Raw genomic sequence first — 15,845 nt, 5'->3', positions numbered from 1 at the left:
GAGCTATAATTATCAAAACAGCTTGGTACTGGCACAAGAACAGGCCTGAAGACCAATGGAATAGAACTGAAAACCCAGATATGAAACCACAGACCTATGGCCACCTAATCTTTGACAAGGGAGCCAAAAAGATAGAATGGAAGAAAGATAGCCTCTTCAACAAGTGGTGCTGGCAGAACTGGTTAAGCACCTGCAGAAAACTAAAGTTGGATCCTTCTTTGTCACCCTGCACTAGAATTAACTCCAAATGGATCAAAGACCTGGAGGTAAAAGCTGACACACTGGAAACTTTACAAGAAGGAATAGGAGATACACTAGGCCTCCTTGGCACCGGTTGAAACTTTCTCAGTAAGGACCAAAAAACACAACAAATCAACACCACATTTTTGAAGGGAGTCTTGTAGACTTTTCTACAAGGGCTGTTTTTGCCCTTTCCTCCAGGTCTCAGCCTCCTGAGTAGCTACGATTATAAGCGTCAGCCCTGGGCACCAGGTAAAAGTTTATTTTTTCTCCCAATCTATAATTCTTTTTTTGTCTTATTTCATCAGTTGGAGTTTCTCACTCCTTCATTTATCTATTTTTATCCATATGCTAAAATCATATTGATTATTATTTTATTTTATTTTGCATTCACTTTGAGAATATTTGTATTCTTGTGTCTGGACTAGGGCTTGAACTAATGACCAGGGCACTGTCCGGTCTTTTTACTTCAAGGCTGGCCCTCCACCACTTAAGCCACAGTTCCACTTTTGGCTTTTTTGGTGGTTAGAAATAATATTCTGTGAACTTTCCTGCACAGGCTGGTTTGAACAGTGATGCTCACATCTCAGCCTCATAAATAGCACCTAGAGCCCAGCCAGTTTGAGAAATTCTTCTGGCCATATTTTCAAGCTCTGTGATTCTATCTTTGATCTTTCTATTCTGCTTATGAGCCCATCAGAGGCATGTTCACTCCCATTTGTGGTTATTAGTTTTAAACCATTTCCATCTTGGCTGATCAATTTACCTATTTTTTTCTGAATGTTATCTACTTTTCCCATTAGCACTTTTAATATACTTATCATTGCTAGTTTAAACTTTCTACCTGGTAATTCCATAACCTGTGAAATTTGAGTGTGGTTCTGACATTTACTTTTTCTCTTCAGAGTCTGTTGTAAGTCTTGACTTTTAGTGTGCTCTGTAGTGTTTTCTTGAAAGTCACATTTGGCATACTGTTAAGGAACAGAAGGAAATAGGCTTTCAGTATAAAACTCCATGTTGCTCTGCTGTGGTTCTCTGGATTTAGGGTTTGTGCTCAGGGTTCAAATCCCTCCAAAGTCTTTGCGTGGGGGCAGGGAAACGTATTAAGTCTAAACTGAATCTCAGTTTAGAGTGGACTTGTGTCTCTGAACCCTCACAAGCCTGGACAAATAGAAGCATACTATTCAATGCACATATGTGAAAATGGAACCAGGTGACTTGTGGTGCAAGATAGGGTTGGGACAGATTGGGCGTAGAGGGAAAATGAGTAAAAAGGGATGACATCAAGATACATTGTATTCATAAACTTACATGTTTGACTGAAAACTCTTCATACAACTACTTAGAGATAAATTTCAAAAATAAATACAATAAATTTCTTTCCCTGTCACCTCAATTCTATGATGGGCCTGAGAAAATATTTCATTTCTTCTTTTCTGAGTTTTCTTCTTTTTTTCTTTTCATTTTAGATCTAAGACCAGGATTAGAACAGTACCTACTGCTCAGTACCTGTTCAGTACCTGCTGCTTTTGATTATTGGCTAGCTCTCTACCAACTGAGTCACAGCCCTAAGTCCTTAACATTTTCTTATTTTAAGAACAGCAGGGACAACTCACAAGGTCTGTATGTATTAGAATGGGAAAGAACTAGAAGAAATCTTGCTTTAAAAAAAACCCTGTGTTCTAGCAATGAATTATAATACTTTTACGAAAACAAATGTGCTGTTTCCTTTAGCCATGGATCCCATAGCCACTAAAGACCACTCTGTTAGATAAGTGACAAGTTTTGATGGATAGAACTTAATCCTGCTTCAGGAGCTCTCAGGATACTAAGGATACACACCCATCTAAGCGCTTCAGTCCTATTTACACATATATTAGTCTGTTTTCAGCAATGAGAATCTGCCACTGAAGCTGCCAAAACAGCAATTTCCCATCTCTCCACTGGAATTGCTTGGCAGGCATCTTTCTGTGGCAAGCTGTACACTGATAGGCAATTTGGCAGATATTGTACAAACAACTTCTTTCAGCAACTCCCTTTGGGGAGAAGGGAGGTAGGGCAGTTGCCTTTATTTACAGCGTTCTTCATCAGAACTGCCAGCCTTCATGCCAAACCAAATAGAAACTAGCCCTTGCATTAGCTCAAGAACTAACCTCACCTTTTGCAGCATTGAAAGATATATTCTATTTTGTTTTTGCATTGTTTCAAGACAGTGCCCTGCTACATAGCCAAAGCTGGCCTTAAACTTGTGATCCTCTTGCCTCAGCATCCCACATGCTGGTATTAGAGAAGATACTGCTTTTGTAATTTTTCGAATAAGATTTTGGTTAATGGGGTGTGTGTGTGTGTGTGTGTGTGTGTGTGTGTGTGTGTGTGTGTGTGCGTGCATGTGTGTGTGTGTGTGTGTGTGTGTTGTGCGTGTATGTGCTCACATGTTTGTGTGCAAGTGTACATGCCTGTACTGGTGTTTGAACTCAGATCCTAAGTTTTTTACTCAAAACTGTCACCCTGCCATTTGGGCCACAACTCCACTTCCAGCTTTTTGGTGGTGGTTAATTGAAAATAAGAGTTTCATAGACTTTCCTACCCAGGTTGGCTTCAAATTGTAATCTTCAGATAGATGTTGGCATCCTGAGTCGTTAGAACTGCAGGCATGAGCCTTAAGGGAACAGCATCTCAGCTACCCAAAAGCCTGAGAGCTGTAACAGTAACCACTGTCAATTACTAAGGATCTCACCCTGTGAAGATCTGTAACACTAGCAGGTGCTGCCTGCTGCTGTGTGATGCTATGTGTTGCTGCTGCTGGATGCCTCGGATTACAAGGGCTGCTGATGCTGAGAGCCTAGAGCAACAATCCTGTAACCTGAGGGTATTTCTTGGTGCCACATTCCTGTGGCTTCTAAAGCATGGGATGGTAAAATAGACCACCATTCACCCTTCAAGTTTATCATTGAAAGCCTCTGTGTGTGCCAGTTTAGACCCTAGATCTTGGACATTACAAGGGCCAAGAGTTGACAGCACCAGAAGAGCTTTTCGTCACTTTCCCATCATTCCTCTCTGGATAGCATAGCAGGACCCCAGGCAGATATTTGTTTGGTAGCCAAGTGCCCCACTGATACCCAAAAGCCAGAATAACCTGGATCAGGACCTTTGTCTCTATGGTCTTCAACAATGAGCCCACAGACACAGCGGAAGAAGCAAAATGGCAGCCATTTATTGAAAAAGTCCAGCACAGCAGCTGATGGACAGGAGGGGACGCCAAGGCAGTGCACTGTTTGGGCTGTGTTAGAGGGAGCTATGGGACTCTCAAGTCCATTGGCAGTCTGCGTGTCACATCAGTTCTCAGACCCAGTCAGAAACTCCATGCAGCCTCCACAAACACTCCATGTATGACACTTGGATCCACTCAATCCATCGTTCATGTGCAAGTCATTCAGAGGACATGGTGTGATGTGAGCATCCCTAATACGTGACTGCTTGTGGCCATGGCGTTGCGATGCTAGGGGCCTAACATGCAAGGCCGGGCTGAGGGATGCAGAACCTTTATGAGAAGGGGCCTTTGATCTGATTGCCCACTCCGGCAAAGCCCCACTTGGTGCCCTGGCACTTGAGATCTAGGGGTATAAAGGAGAACATGTCAGCAGCAGGCCACGTGATTTAGCCTGTGGGACTGAAAACACCCTGCTTACTCATACTTCCCACACAGGGCTTCCTGGCTTCCAGGGGGAAAAGATCCTACAGGGTAACAGCATCCATTCACTTAGCTTGATTTCACCTGCTCTTTGTAGGAATCTCCTATTCTCTCCAACTCTCTCCCCTTTCTCTCCCTCCTACAGCCAGTTTTTGCCTCCTCATTAGAAAGGAGCTATAGTAAAACTTTGGCTTTTGACTCTACCTTTTGGGGATCCTAGGCTAAGTAAAATACCATGCAACATCTTTTCTCTAAGCAGAGAAGTGTCCTGCTTCTTAGAAGCAGTGCTGCTTATTGAAATACTTTCAGCCACGGATCTGTGGAGCACCTAGGGAATGGTAGAACTGACAGTAGTGTAGAGTGCTTGGGATGTGTCTTCATCTCTTCCTTTCACAGAACTCCTGCAGGCAGCCAGAAAGAAGAGTTCCCAGTGTGTTCTCCTTCTGCCTTTCTCCTCATCTCATTTCACACTCCATTAATTCAGGTCAGGAGCTTCTCTTGTGGAAGAAGGTTTAAACTCTGACAGACTCTAAATACAAGGGGTGGGGGCACTCAGCCACAGAGGTTATCTGCTACTAAGGCAAGAAATGATAAACACAGGGTCAGCCAAAAGGGTTTTACTGACTTACTTTACTTTGTGATTTGTTTCTTTGCTCTGGCGATGAATTTTTGCGAAGTTGTGCAGGTTCTATTTTCTTCAACGTTGCTGCACAGCTGGGAAGTATTTTCAAGTTTGGGATTCAAAGTGGAGTAAGGAATCCAATGCTTCTGGCTCATGCCTGTAATCCTAGTTACTTAGAAAGCTGAGATGTAAGGCTTATGGTTCAAAGCCAGCCTGGGCAGGAAAGTCCATGAAACTTATCTCCAATATCTACCTTCCCCACCCAAAAGGTTTGAAATGGAGCTGTGGATCAAGTGGTACAGCATCAGTTTTAACTGAAAAAGCTCAGATTCAACATCCAGGTTCTGAGTTCAAGCACTGGAATCTGTACCCCCAAAAGAAAACAAAAAGTGGAATAAGGGTGATGGGAGGTTCAGAAGGTGACAAATCACTGGCCTCTTTTCTCCTTCCATAAAGAATATCTCTAGAATGTTTACCAAGCATGTTGAGAAAGTGACAAGTCATACTTTGGGCTCTTCATCAACACAATTATATTTATGACATCCAGGCAAAATGGTGTTTCATAATAATGTTTAAGAATAAAAATCTGGGCCAGGAGTGTGGCCTAGGGCTTGTTTAGTGCATGAAGCCCTGGGTTTGATTCCTTGGTATCACATATACAGAAAAAGCTGGAAGTGGCTCTGTGGCTCAAGTGGCATAGTGCTAGCCTTGAGAAAGCCTGAGGGCAGGGTCTAGGTACTGAGTTCAATCCCCAGGACTGGTAAAAAAATAATGTCATTCTCTTATTTAAAATTTCATCTTCAGCTCTTCATTCTTATGATTCCTGGCACATGAGTTTATACTGATTTTTTCCTGTTGTTATTTATTCATCAAATACCCATCAAATAGTCTGATATGATGGATGCCATTTTAGGGTTGGTGCTGGGGAACCTCAAAAATGTTTCTTCCAGTGTGGAGCTCATAGTCCACTTTGGGAGAGGTGTGGTTGGATGTGAGTTGGGAGTGTCCCTCAAAGCTTCAGGTTCAGTGTGATGAGAGGTGGTGGGGCCTTTAAGAGGTGGAACTTTGTGGACAGTGCCTGGAGCACTTAGGTGCTCCCTCGAGATGCTCCCTCTCAAGAGGGGAGAACATTGTGTCTGCAGAATTAGTTCCCAGAAGAATGAATCTTTATTAACACAAAACAACATCACCACCAACAAAGTACAGCAATCTACTCAGGAGGGCGAGACCTGAAAGATAGAGGTTCAGTGCCAGTCAAGATAGAATAGTCTTCTAGACTCTATTTTTAATTCTAAAAATGTCAGATTGGAGGAAGGGATGGCTCAAGTGCAGGAGCACCTGCAGTGAACAAGAAAGCCAGGTAAGAGCATGAGGATACATGTGCATACAAGCAAACACACACAGACACAGACACAGACACACACACAGACACACAGACACACACACACACAGAAACTTTGCCCCTGTACCCATGGGCCTCTTCAATTTTCTGTCTCAGAGTGTGGTGTCTTCCCTATTAGCTCTTGCCACCACGTGGCAAGAGGAGGAGGCCTATCTCAAAGTTACTGGATCTTGAGCTTTGAGCTTCCAAAATTGTGAGACAAATAAGCTTTTCTCTATAAACTACCTAGTCTTTGGCATTTTGTTATATGAATAGGAAGTAGCTTACTACAGAAACAAATAGGGATAATTAACAGCAACAAGTAAGTGTGAGGAAAACTGGGACATAATGGGATGGAGAGCGACAGAGGATGTTGAGGGTCTGGGAAGAGCACATTGAGGGTGTTCCCATAAAGAATAGTCTTCTCTTTTACTGTTTGAGGAAAACCCATGTACTCCGGAGCTTTCGCTGATTTAGCATGTCCTAATTTCTTAAGGCAATTTTGAATTTTGCTGATCAGGTTATCCTAAATGAGACTGGCAGGAGGCACTTCACACCGGCTCCCCACATTCTGGCATGAATGTCTGTCTTTCAGTGCCTCTTGATTGTCTGGAAACAGCTAGTAGCTTAGCCTTAACAAGTTCATTTTTGTTGTTGTTGTTGTTGTTTATTCTGGGGCTTGAACTCAGGCTGGTGCACTGTCCCTGAGCCTCTTTGTGCTCCAGGCTAGCACTCTACCATTTGAGCCCCAGCACCACTTCTGGGTTTTGAGTGATTTATTGGAAAAAAAATCTTACAGGGACTTTTTACCCAAGCCAGCTTCAAACTGCAATCCTCAGATTCCAGCCTCCTGAGTAGTTAGGATTACAGGCATGAGCCATTGGCAACCAACACAAGTTAATTTCTACTTTCATTTTTCCTCACTTGGGGTTAGTCATATCCTCAAAGACTGGTATTATTACTGAGGGATTATGTATAACAGGTATGAAAATTGTACTAACTTAAAGTATATCAATGCAATGAATTTTGATCTGGTCTGTAAAGTATATAACCACTTCCCAACACAAGAAAGTTCTCCTAGGTTCTTTTCAAGTACTAGCTCTTTCCCTGAACCCCCAGAGGGAATTACACCAGTCCAGATCTCCATTTTTACTCAATATTATGTCCATTAGAGTCATCCAAACTCTTGCATATCAAAGTAAACCATTCTTTTACTTTCCTATATAGTATGCTGCCCAACTTTGGACGACTATGTCAGTTGCTGGAAGTTTGTGCCTCTTGTGAATAAAGCTGGAATGTGAAGTTTTATTTTGTTTTTGGTTGGTTATAGGGCTTGAACTCAGGTGTGGATATTGTCCCTGAGCTTTTATAATCAAGGCTACTGCTCTACTACTTGAGTCACAGCACCACTTCCAGTTTTCTGGTGGTTAATTGGAGATAAGAGTCTTATGGACTTTTCTCTCCAGGCCAACTTTGAATTGCAATCCTCAGATCTCAGCCTCCTGAGTAGCTAGCATTACAGATGTGAACCTGGGACCTGAGGATCCAACATGAAGATTTTATTTTAAAAACAGATTTATGGTCACAATAATGATAGCTTAATGGCTAAATAGAGTTTACACAGTGGAACTGGTATTAGTCATTTTTCATTAATAATTATTTCCTTGGCTTTGTAGACAATGTCTGTCTTAGTCAATTTCACTTCCTGTCCTTTAGGCTGAAAAAATGACATGTTTTGCTTTCTCTTGCCTAAAAAGAAAAAGTTACATGGCTTCCAAATATCCTTGCTTCACTTATAAAAGATCACCATGTTATTCTCCAGTTGGGAGCAGTTTGTTGAGATCCTACTTCCACCCCTGACTTATCCACACCTGGGAAGAGAGGTGATGAGTGACATTAAATATGAAATGAATTCAGACATCAAGGGAGGTGCCTCATACTCATTCTTCTAATGGAAAGTGACTCAGAGGAGCATAGGAACATCTGGGTATTTGATGTTAATTCCATGTGACTGACTTAAAAGACTGCATCTATTCTGAGGATGTGACACTGGTTTGCCAGAGATTGCCAGGAGGCATTTGGAAATTCATCAATAACATGGAAGGTTCATCCAAGAGGATTCTGACAAGACAGGGTCCCAGCTAAGGCTTAGCATCCATGGTACAGCAGAGGGATATAGTTTTGGGGGGTAGGAAGGGCAGGGAGGGTCAAGATACACACAGATGCTCTTACACACATTCCCCCTCATCCTGTTCTGAATATTCATTTAAGAAAACCATAAAACTTAGGTCAGGCATAAATGGCTCATGCCTATCATCCTAGCTATTCAGGAGACTGAAATTTCAGGATCATGGTTCAAAGCCAGACCAAGCAGGAAAGTCCATGTGACTCTTTTCTCCCATTAAGCACAAAAAGCTGGAAGTGGCACTGTGGCTCAAATGGCAGAGCACTACTCTTGAACATAAAAAGCTCAGGGACAGTGCCCAGACCCCCGAGTTCAAGCCATAGGACCAATAAAAATATAAAACAAACCAACAAACCAAAACCTAGAAAACTTTTACAATTCAAATACTAAAGCAAATAAAATAAATCACTTTTTGCTTCTGGAAAGAAGGTGAGTGAAACCCTCTCTTCCCACAGATGACAGGGTTGTAGAATTACCCCCACAGCTTCCTCTAGATCCTCACAAGGCAGGCAGAAAAGGCTTGTTTTACGTTAAGTCAGAACTTCAGGGGTGTGGATACTTCTCCTCTGAGATATTAATTTCTATGTATACATACATGCATGTATGCATATTTCTGTACACACACATACACAAACTTGCATGCATGCTTATACACTATGCCAATACACATATGCAAACACACCTCTCTTTACATTTCAGGTATGATTATCTTGAAGTACACTATCAGGTATGTATTATCTTTAAGTAGTTTCCCTCTGTGTCTAGTTCTTTAAATGATTATAATAATAAAATAATACTAAATCTTAATAGTTTAGTCATCATTAGTATATTTAAGAAATAGATATGATATTTGTAGAATAAACATACTGAATTATCTTGACCCGGCTGTCTTGTAGTTCTGAATGGACAAAATGAAAAACAATTGCACACTGGGCATTGACACAGAGGTATACCAGTTGGTTTAATCTGTGCAATAATGTGACACAACACATGCTGGCTCCTACACACTGTGATTGTGACATCCAGACAAGGAGAAACATCTGCATCTCTGACTAAAAGTTCCTCCTGACCTCCTGCATGCAGTCCAGGTGACACCTCCAGCCAGCAGACTAACAGCAGCAGCATTCTGCTATCTCAGAAGCTGGTGATTTTGCAGGAGGAAATACCAATGTGCAATCTGTGGTTGGGAAGATAATCCTGGGACAAGGGCAAAATATGAAATTAAACTTTTCAAAGTCTTTTCTATGATAGTAAATTCTAGCTAACAAACTCATAGTGAGTGTCTACCATGTGGGGACATGGTAAAGTAAATGTGGTCTTTCAGATGGTAAAGTAACCAGGGAGTTACCAGAGAGTTACCATCCAGATGAATAGTCATAATCATCACCATGGGCCCATTTTCCTCTTTCTTCAAGAAAGCAGAGCAATGCCAGGCATAGTGGCACATGCCTCTAACACCAGGATGTAGCAACTGGAGGATCATGAATTTGCTTGCTAGCCAAGACCAAGTTTATGAGACCCTCTCTCAAAAACAAAAATTAAAATTAAAGGGCTTGGGGTTTCAGCTTATGTGGTATAATGTTTTTCTAAGCAAATGTGAGGCCTCGGGTTAATCCTCAATGTAACAAAAAAAGAAAAAAGAAAGAAAGCAAAAAGAAAGAGAATAAAAGAGAAAGGGAAAGAGAGAAATAAAGACTGAAAGGAAAGAGAAAAGAAAGAGGAGAGGAGAAAAGAAGGGAGAAAGGAAGGGAGAAAAAAAGGAAAGAGGGAAGGAAAGAGAAAAAGAAAGGAAGGAAGAAATAAGAGAGAACAGAAGAAAGGAAGGAAGGAAAAAAGGAAGGAAAGTAGACAGGCCGGCAGGCAGGCAGAAAAGCAAACAGATCAGAATCCCTGTTTACTGTATCAAGAAGGATTTCCTTCCTCTTTCACCATTATTATGATCTTTAATCCAACCTTGTCTCTATCAGTCTTCTCTCCAGACTCTTACTCTATGCTCTCTAGAATTCCTGACATGCTCTTTCTCTATCTTTATTTATTTTACAAACTTCTCAATTCTTTGCTTTAATATGCCTTACAACTATTCCCAGGCTATTTACTTCCTTCCCACATTCTGAAAACCAAATTCTATAGAAGTTGTGCTATTTGGGAAATATTACCCTCATTTTATTAGTCAGGATTCTCCAAAGAAACAGCACTGAGAGGACACACACGTGCACATGATTGTGCATATTTATTTTTAGCAATCACTTCAGCCAGTCATGGCTGTTGATCTGGTTTGGTATTGTATGATTTCCTTCTGAAGTCTCCTCCAAAGTCTCATGTCTTGATCGCTTGGCCCCCAAAGGAGCAGACTGGGGACTTCTGAAAGTGGTTGGATTATAATAGCCCTGATCCCATTGGTGCATTCATCCCTTGATAGGTTTATAATTTGATGTGAAATTGGGAAGCGATGAAAATGTAGGAGTTGGGACAAAAACTGAAGGGTATAGGACCTTGAGGGCACACCCTTGGGGGTAAATCTCCTCCTTGTCCCAGCCCTGTCCTTGCTTTTCCTCTCTGTCTCCTGTCCATCGTGAGACTGAGCTGTTTTGCTTTATTTAGCACATGCTCTCCACCACGAAGCTCAGCCTCACTAGGAAACAATAGAGCTGAGAGACCATGAGCTGAACCCTCTGACATTCTGAGCTAAAGTAAATCATTCCTCTTTTAAGGTTATTTCTCTCAGGTATATTGTCACAGAATGGAAAGCTGATTAATATTAAAAAAAGAAAACAACCATTTCTCCTTTCTGAAGTGTTTGAGCCCTCAGTAATCCTGGATGCATTGGAAGACTATAGTTTTCCATTAACTTCCATTAGCCTTAATCACAGGGATGGCTGTCTCTGATGTCCCAAGGGACTTCTTAGATTGCAGACATATGCGTTGTTATCTCAGTTGTGGTGTAGCAACCCAACTTCCTATAGTGTCAGGGTCAGTCACTGGATCAGCATAGAACTTGCTGCTTCTGCTCATTCAGAGGGAGGAGGAACCCAACATAAAGACTTGGTGACAGTCTTTAACTTCCAAATTAATGGAATCATTGTTGTGTCTCTTGGGAGAAGCTTGTCTCACTTATGACTAAGGCTCTAGGACAACAAGGCATAAGGTCATGGAAGAGGAAATAAATAGTTCACAAGTGGAACACTCAAGGACAGGGGTTTCCAACGATGAGTGTGTGTGTGTGTGTGTGTGTGTGTGTGTGTGTGTGTGTGTGTGTACATTTTGTCAGTTCTTGGTCAGAAATTTCCAGAGGCGTTCACTGAGAGAAATTCTGAAAATCTGAAGACTGATAAATCTTGTCTGCAAGCCAGAGACCCATGAAAGGTGGTGATATTATTCAGTGTGAATATACAAACCTGAAAACTGCTAACAGTACCAATACATCCTAGATCAAGGGCAGGGGATCAAAGTTGCAGCCCTTTGTGTTCTATTTAGGTTCTCATGTGACTGGGTAAGGCCCCATCTTACTGGAGAAGGTAATATGATATATACAGTCCACTAACAGAAATGCTACTCTTTTCTGAAATTACTCTTCAAAATGCTAATCTTTCCTCTAGGTGCCCTAGGAACGTTTAACCAGATTTCTGGGCACTTGTAGTCCAGTCAAGTTGACACAACATTGGTCTCTATACTTATAACTCCCTTCCGCTACTGTCTCCCTGCCCCTTCAGTGAGTTTCTCCTCCTTCTTTCCATATTGAGCTTGGTAAGTTCAACCTCTGGGAGTCTAACCAATAACTGAGATCCTTGATCATAAACTTAATCTCATGTCTCAAAATAAAATTTAGTATGTGACTTTGTAAATTTCATGGTTTGGTAGATACCAGTATTTACTGAACTATGCAGAGAAGAAATGGATCTGAGAAGTCTCAAAACAAATCAGTGCATAAATGTTAGTAGACTGGTCTTTAAATTTTGATTATTCACATTGAAGCAATTGTAGTTATTTCGTTATTGTTTTAGTTGGAACCATTTAGATCAAACTCTAGTAACAGATAATTGCAAGATTCTTGTGATCTGAAACAATAAAGGATCATTTCCACTCAGGATAAAAGTCTTGTCAGAGTAGACAGGAGGCTCTTCTACACAGATACTCAGAATTCTAGAATGGCAGTGGTTCTATACTCTTGTCCCCCCATTAGTCACTCCAGCTGGTGAAGGAGGCAGAAGAAGCACTGTGGGACTTTTACTGTTTTTGCCCCCACTCCTGTTCAAACTTCATTGTCTCTTTCTAAAGTCAGGGACTATGCAGTGTACTCTTGCAGGTACCTAAGCCTTAGGAATGCTTTATCTCTAGTACTCTGTGGTTGTTTTCATGATATAACCTCACATAGAGAAGGATTGGGAAACGAGTGATTTATGACTGGAGAAATAGATAGGAGCAGTTAATTCTGGCTCCTCAGGTCAAAGGTCTCTAGATTGGGATATTGGGAAGAATGTGGAAAGAAGCTCCTGCAGAGAGGAGTGATAAATGAACTAGAAAGCTACAGGATGATCCCATGAGCAGTTCTGCTTTGTGCTGGGTAGCTTGAGCTTGGAAGAACAAAGGGTTGGGCAAAGAGGAATTTGGTGGTGAACTTGAAGGTCAGGCCAAGGAGTTTAGATGGACTTTTAGGGGAAATTCAGTATACACACTATAGTATCAGATGATACTATACTACTTTGCACCTTGATTTTGGCCCTTGCAAGATCTTGATGAAAAGGTAAAATCTCCTACCCATTCTAACCTGGAATTTTAGAAATATGCCATGTAAAATGTTATCATACACCTCGAAGTTTGTGAGGATTTATGTGGCAATAACAAAATAAAAGAATTGGTTTGTTTCTCTTTTAAACTGAATAATTTTTCCACTTTACTTTCTTTTTAGGTGGTATCGGGGTTTGAATTCAGAGCCTTATGCTCTCTAGGCAGGCACTGTACCATCGAGCTACACCTGTAGCCCTTACTTCCCTTCTCTAGCTCCCTTTTCTCCTCCATTGTGGTACATTCTTTGTGGAAGATATCTTTAACTTCTCTTTAAAATAGTATTGCCTATATATATATATATAGATATATATATCATATATCAACTGTTTGTTGCTGTTGTTTTGTTAGAGCAAGTGCCAGTATGGACCTTGAATCCTAGGCCTTGTGCTATCATCTGGCTTTCTGTCTCGAGGGTGGCACTCTACCCCCATGCCCATGGGGATCCCTGCCCCCACTTCCTGCTTTCTGCTGGTTAACTGAAAATAAGCATCTTTAAACTTACACCGTCAGATCTCAGCCTCCTGCGTATCTAGGGGAGCAGATGTGGTCACCAGTATCCAGCTACGGCTAATCTTTATGAATATAAAGAACCACAACTAGAAAAGAAAAAGAATAACAATCTCATCCTTTTTGCGCTCTCTCTCTCCTTCTCTCTCTCTCTCTCTCTCTCTCTCTCTCTCTCTCTCTCTCTCTCTCTCTCTCTCTCTCTCTCTCTCTCTCTCCTCTCTCTCTCTCTCTCTCTCTCCTCTCTCTCCCTCTCTCTCTCTCTTTTTTCCACACACACATTTTTGCTATTTGGGCTGTTAGACTATCGCAAATAAGTAAGTCAATGAGATCCATAAGAAATGCCTTGTGTGCAGTCACATTGAAGAGGTAATTTTCCAGTGGCCCCATTTCCATGCTTGTAGTGGTAAAGGACCATGGCACATGGCAGGAAGACTGTCCCGATTCACAGGATTGCTTTGGCCCATCCTCATGGCCCATCCAGTAACAAGAAGAGCTTATCCAATCATCTGACTTGTCCCTTGTTTGCAAAAGTGTCCGGAAGGAGCTGAAGAGTAATAAAGATCTTGCTGAGGGTACTCAGTCTCACCTTACTCCAAAGGAGAAATACTTCTTCCACAATCTCTGGTGGGGGAAGGAAGTTCGGAGGAAAGAAGTTGATGCCAAAACATGATTTCTTTGTTGGGTGTATGCAAATGTGTGAGATACTGGTGCAGGTGGGTGGAGAAGCATTGTCTACTCACCCTGAATTCCTAGGTTAATCCACAAGCAGGTTTCTGGGTTGTACTACCCATGCATGAGCTGATCTTAGGATCTGTACTGACAGTATCTTTGGTTTGCACGAGTCAATCCTCTTTACCAATTGCTTCTTCACAGGATTACCTTGATTTTTGTTGTTATTGTTGCTGTTTTTGTTCTGGTCCTGGGTCTTGAACTCAAGACCTGGGCACTGTCCTTTAGGTTTGTTGTTGTTGTTGTTTTGCTTAAGACTGGTGCTCTACCACTTAAGCAACAGCTCTGTTCCTGACTTTTTGGCTTTCGTGGCTAATTGGAAGTAAGAATCTCAATGACTTTTCTTTCCTGGGTGGCACTGGTTTTAAGCTTCAATTCTCATTTCTCAGCCCCCTGTATAGCTCTAGGATTATAGGTGTGAGCCACTGGCTCCAGGCTCATTTTGTCAACTTCTTAAGGTTTAATATTTATTTATGTATTTATTTATTTTTTTTTTACCTAGCCAGGGGTCACATTCCAGAGTGATGAGTGGTCGCAGTCAAGCAGCTTCCCCTGGGGAAGTTTTTCCCTTTCATTCTGATTCAGATGGAAGATAGGGTTGTGGGAGCAGGCTGGTAGCCGTGGCAGGACAGTCAGGAACCAGTAACAGGCCACCTATCAGGACAGATTATTGGGAGAACCATTTTGCAGTTTCTTTTCCCTTTCTTCTACTTACATTCACTCTAGATCACTTACCAAGTGCTTTCTTTCATGAAAAGGAGTTTTAAATTACTCTTGTTAAGAGCCAGCTTTGTGTGGAAGGTTTATGAAAATTGCCTCTGTGGGTGAGGTGCTCCTGTCTCTAGGGCAACCAGGATTTTTAGGTCTTGTTGTCATAGAGACCTGGTAATCCATGGACCAGGGATGCAAATCCACAGGCCAGATTGGAAACACCTTTCTCTAAACCCAATTATACATTCAACAAATTCAATAAATGACCCAGGGTATAAGTCTCGTAAGATGTGTGATTGGACATTGTAACGTCTAGCCACATGCTTCTCTGACAATAGGCTATCAGCACACTGATTCCTCCACTCCTAATTCTCTTCTCCCCGGCACTTCCAGTAGCCTAGGGTTGCAAACTCACAATACAATTGGATTACAAGTTTGCATTCTGGTAGATTGCACAGATTTGACTCCAAGCTTAGCTCTCCGCTATGCTTTCAAGACAGCTACTAGTGTTTGTTTGTTTTGTTTTCTCTAGAATTAAAGATCTATTTGGGGATTAAGTTTTGTTTTCTAATATGGATGGCTAAGAGTCAAACCCCAGTTTTGTTTTTTTGTTTGTTTGTTTGGTTTTTTAGCACAGCTTTTCTCTAGGGCATTAGGGATTGAATTCATAGCCTCCTGCTTGCCAAGCAGGTGCTTTACCACTTCAATCTCTTTTTGTATTAGTTATTTTCCAGGTACACCTTATGCTTGTGCCAGCCTGGACTGTGATCCTGCTACTTGTGTCTCCTTGGGGATAACACGGAGGCACTACTCAATTTGGCCATCATGATTCCTCTGTTGCTACGAAAGTAGCTCCTGACACCCCCCCCTCCCCCGTGTCCCACCGTTGATTGACTTAGAGTCTCACCATATTTTGATCACTGATCTCTGCTTCCTAAGATTATAAGGCACAGCCCCTACACTTGCTGCTATTTGTTTATTTATTTATTTATTT

Source organism: Megascapheus bottae, chromosome 3 (assembly GCF_031878675.1).
Source record: "Megascapheus bottae isolate mThoBot1 chromosome 3, mThoBot2.hap1, whole genome shotgun sequence".
NCBI lineage: Eukaryota > Metazoa > Chordata > Mammalia > Rodentia > Geomyidae > Megascapheus > Megascapheus bottae.
The sequence above is the reverse complement of the archived record's forward strand: the minus strand, read 5'-3'. Positions refer to the sequence as shown.